General features: G+C 49.4%; 1 protein-coding gene across 1 annotated transcript in view; it reads right to left on the minus strand.

The window, feature by feature from the left end:
- Positions 1-1,702, minus strand: part of ZFHX4 (zinc finger homeobox 4) — a 202,587-nt gene extending 200,885 nt beyond the window's left edge. The window contains 1 exon segment of the mRNA XM_010833635.1: positions 1,621-1,702. The gene's annotated coding sequence lies outside the window, so the exon portion shown is untranslated.
- Between the last annotated feature and the right edge of the window lie 3,201 nt (positions 1,703-4,903).

The following is a 4,903-nucleotide window of genomic DNA, read 5'->3' on the forward strand; positions in this document are numbered from 1 at the left end:
GATCCGTGTTCGCGATCTGAACCTCTGGTACCTACAAGGAGGGTGTCTCACCGAACGGTAGCTAAGACCTCACCACAACCGCGCGGGAGCGAGGAGTCGCGGCCAAAGGCGCCCGCCCGAGCCTCCGCTCTGGGCCGGACCCCAGCCCGAGCGGCCGAAAGGAGCCCCCCGCCCGGATCGCAGGTAACAAAAGAAATACAAACCAGTGCACCGTCCTCGGGGCTGGGGCGGGGGTGGCGGGGGGAGGGGGACAGGGTGGGGATTCCTCTGGAACTTGGGTATCGGCAGAGAAACTTTATCCAATTCCAGGAGAAATTTTATTATTATTATTTTTCCGATCGAAAAGAGCGGAAAGCCTGGGAGGGAGGGGGTAACGAGATAGAAGTAGAAGGAAGGCGAGACCCGACGCATTCCAGCCCCTCTTCCTTTAGCTGCTCCGGGCCGGAAGGCGCACTTGATGCCCGGAGAGGCGAAGAAGGTGAAGTTCGTTTGTAGACCTGGAACCCCTTTCGGGGGGCGTGAGGGGCGGGGGTACCGGGGAATAAATCAGTTCTCACAACCGGCCACAGCTCTCCCAACCATAAACACACACACACACACACACACATACACACACCCTTTGCCCTTTGACCAAAAAAAAAAAACAACCCAGATCTTGACTCCCGGCCTCGGCAGCTGTCCTCCGGTCTAAGGCACAACCGGCGGCGAAAGCGCCGGGAGAGAGCTGCGGCCGCCTCGCGGGTCCCCGCCCCGAGGCCCGGCGATCCTGCCTCCTAACGGAACTGCCCGGCGTCCTCCGGCGCCCGGGTCCGCGCCGCCTCGCGCTCAGGCGGGCAGGCGTCTACCTGCAGCCCCGGCACTCGCCCCAGCCTCTCGGAACCCCCTGCCCTAGGGCGCACTTGAGCACCCGGCCTCCGCGCACCGAGCGCCCTTCGCGGAACTTGAGCCAGGGAACGGTGGATGATGAGAGGAGGAGAAAATCGAGGCTGAACGGGAGGGTAGGGGAACAGGGAGAGATGGGCTCCGAGCCCCCACCGATCACCTTCCAAACTTTCGGAGGAGGGGTGCGAAGGAAGGGGGCATCCCGACCCGGGCGCGGGGGTGCGCCTCCCCCGCCACCCCGCCGGCAATGTCCGCGCCGACGCGGAGCTGACAGCTTCCCCGCGCTTCGAGAAAGCCCCGGGCTCGCAGTGGAGACAGAACCCGAAAAGACAGGCAAAAGGAGAGAAAACTGCTCGGCCAAACGTGGATGATCCGCCACTTAATCCAAAAGTTAAATCCCGAAAAACGCATCCCGCCCCCCCGCTCCCCGCAAGAAAGTGGAAAATCAGATCCTTCAGTGCCCCCTCCCTCCCTCCGCGGAGCAAATCCTGGAGCCAAAAAAAGACGGGGGGGGAAGAGATAGCAAAGGGGGGCAGAGCGGAAGAGATGGTCGGGCTGAGGGGATGTGAGCGAGAGCGAGCGAGAGCGAGCGAGCCGGGGGCAGAGAGGGAGAGAGGCGGAGAGGGAGAGAGAGGGAGCGAAATATCAAAGATTGTGCAAGATCAGGCTGGAAAGATAATCGATACTCGACCTAAATTTAACACAAACTACTCAATAAAAGTTAAAGAAAAAACTTACTTTCCATTTCCCCTGCAGTTCCTACTCGATCTTCGCCTCTTTTTTGTTTTGCTTTTATTTTACTTACAGCTGATCACATCCAAGTAAAACGAGAGGGTTCATTAAAAAAAAATAAAATAAAAAAATAATCCTCGAACTTTATTGGGTGAAAATCAAAACGCTGGAGCAGAAAGTGGGGGGCATGGAGCGGTCCTCGGGGATCCGGGAGGAGTTAAAGCATGTGCCGACCGCGGTCTCGCTGTTTGGTTGTGAAGGGGTTGGGAAAAGGAGGAAAGGAAATGAAAATCCGATATGTCTTTATTCTGCTAATTATTATCGTTTTAGCCCTGTTTAAAAAAAATGGCTGATTAAGTTGAGTGCGCATGTCTTTGTGTGTCTATTCCCGATATGCACTCTGGGAATGAGAGAGGAGAGCGAGGGAGAGGGAGAGGGAGCGGGGGGGAGAGAGAGGTGTAATTAGTGAGGTGATCAACATTCCCCAGACTGCAAATGACGCGCAGCCCGGACTCGGAGCAGCCCCAGAGCCTCGCGGCTTCCGAAGCTCGGAGCGCTGCGGCGGGAGCCCGGGACGCGGCGACCACGGAGAGGGCAGGGACTGGGGACCTCCGGGGCTCGCACCCCACGCGCCCCTGTGCGCGCGACTCCCAAACTTCATTAGACACACACACACACACACACACACTCAGGAAGGAGGGGGAGAAAATAAAACACAAATACCTCCCAAGCCGTGCCCTTTAAACACTCCGAAAAAAAAATTTTTTTTTCTCATTTTAATGAGGCAAAGTAATTATTATTGGACCAGAGATGTGTTTACTAGGGAGCTTTAAGCAGCAATAGGAGAGTGAGGGCACTGGAAAGGTTTTCTCTGCTGAGTTACTTCTGCTACGTCCAGGAAAGCACTTTAATGGCGAAATGCAGGGTCCTGAGCAAATATGCAGATATATGTAAATAAAGGGTGCCTGGCTGTGTGCAAACACCGCTCTGCCCTGCCTATTTCAAAAGGCGGGATTGCACCCAGGATCCGTAGACACTCAATTTAAACACTTTATCTTTCGCTGGCAACATGTAGGAGAGAAAACCCAGGGCATGGAAGATGGAAGGGGTTAGTTTAGTCAAAGTAAACTCTCAAATGAGGATAAGTGCTGGTTGCAAGGGTGTTCATGAGGGTCTTGATGCTAGCCTTTATGTAATATTTTTGAATATTTTATCAGAATTGCATAAGTTCAATGTAATAGCTTTAAGAAGACTTAGGAAGAAAACCTTTCATCTTGTGAGTCTGTTGAATTATCTTTCTTGAAGCACATTATGATGAATTTTAAAACCCCACTACAGATCTCATTAGAATGAAATATACTTGGTATTTTCTGGTGCAAAATTTAAGGTGGCTGATTCTCATTTGAAAATCTAATTATCTCTTTCCAATATTACAGATGTGAATATGAGTGACACTTTCATTAAAAGATAATTAACTAAAACTAGGAATAGACATACTTTTAAATACCCCCTACTGAATATGGAATATATATCTCTATATATATCCGTTGCTACTCAAAGATAGCATCTCGATACACCGCCACACCACAGGTTACAAGTAGATACCATCTATGCAATATTTCAAAAATAGGAATTCTAGAGAGAAGGTGAGAGTAACAAATCAAACAAGCAAAGAACAGGAAATACTTGCAATGGCCAGCTTCCTGGACAGGTGAGGCATCAGCTCCTTTGGAGCTGACAGGCCTTTGAAGTTCTGGATGGCCAGGATCTGCTTCAAAACCTTGTCTTAGGCCTTAAGCACCAAATCTAGGAAATACCAACTGAAAGGTTTATTGCGCAAGCACTAGAAACAACAGAGCCTGCAAACATGCATCTTTCTGGGCCCGAAACCTTGTGTTATCAGGGAACATTTGGAAAATCCTAAGACTGATGCAAATGGGATTTAAAAAACCAAACAAAACACCTGGGAGGATAAAAGCACAGGCGTCAAAAGCTCAGACTTAGGCCCAGATCAGGAAAGCTGGTTGCCTACAGCAGCTGGTTAAGGTTACAATGAAAGTGCAGAGGCTTGGAGTGGAGACTAAACCCTAGATATGGTCTTTATTAAGAGAGAAAGAGAGAAAAAAAAAATCTCCCACCTTAGGAATCTAGAGTCGGTACATGTACTAGTGTGTTAGAAACCAGTACTACTAAACGTTAACAGAAGGAAAACTATCTACTTCTCCAAAGACTTCCTTCCATTTCAAACTTGTTTCGGAAGAAATCTGCCCGGAGTGGATGGCTTCCTAAAATTTCGGAGTTACTTTGTTTACAGCCCCACCTTTACATGGCAACTCTCTCAGGAGTCTGCTAGTGGGTGTCTGATTGCGCCTCAGTGGGGTTTATCCATGTGCCTTAGGAAATCTACATACCCAGGAGAGTAAAATTTAAATTCTCTGCAACTTACAAGTGAAGAAGGTGTTTATGTAGCGTTACTGTTTATCGAAAAACACCCCAGAGAGCAAAAATTCTGGCTTTAAAAACTATTTGAGGTGCGTGTATGGGGAAGAGGGTGGGGGATTTTAAAGAGGCTAAGGGGAAATGAAGGCAGGGAAACTTTCAGGTTCAAATCAGAAAAGATCAAGCCCTTCGCGGGAGAGGGTTCCATGTACAAGCTCACTGATGGAAAAACCATTTCCTGAGATTTCAGACGGGTAAATGCCTATGATGAAGGAAACACCTGAGAACAATAAGTCTGTTTCAGGCTCAGGTGAAGAAAGGGGTCTATTTCTGGCATGGAAGAATAGGGAAATGATGATCATTTCGTTTTCAAGTTCTCCTTTATTTCTTTTGCCTCCCCCCGCCCGAAACACCATCAATAATATTAATGTCATTAATGTCAAAACACCAAACGTCAAATAAGGAAAAGCATTTTTAAAAATTTGGTGGCTATTTCTCTTCTGTGCCCGCATCCCTTCTGTATTGAAAAATACAGCTGGTGTGTGTGTGTGTGTGTGTGTGTGTGTGTGTGCGCGCGCGCGCGTTGGGGGGGGAGCTGGTTATTGAAATCTAAGTAAGAAAACAAAAGGAAGAAGGATTTGTAAGAGGGGCGCCCACTTTTGCAATCTCTTCTGCTAGGAGTATTCCCCCTCCGTGTGTGTGTGTGTGTGTGTGTGTGTGTATGTGTGTGTGTGTTTCTTTTGAATCATCTCTTCCTGGTCCTCTTTCACCTCTTTCCTAAGAAGACAGGCTGGGGTGAGGGTCGGGGGTTAATGGGCTGAAGGGAAGGGGCAGAGAGGAACTAGCACAG

This window comes from Bison bison, unplaced genomic scaffold (assembly GCF_000754665.1).
Source record: "Bison bison bison isolate TAMUID 2011002044 unplaced genomic scaffold, Bison_UMD1.0 scf7180017863818, whole genome shotgun sequence".
Classification (NCBI taxonomy): domain Eukaryota; kingdom Metazoa; phylum Chordata; class Mammalia; order Artiodactyla; family Bovidae; genus Bison; species Bison bison.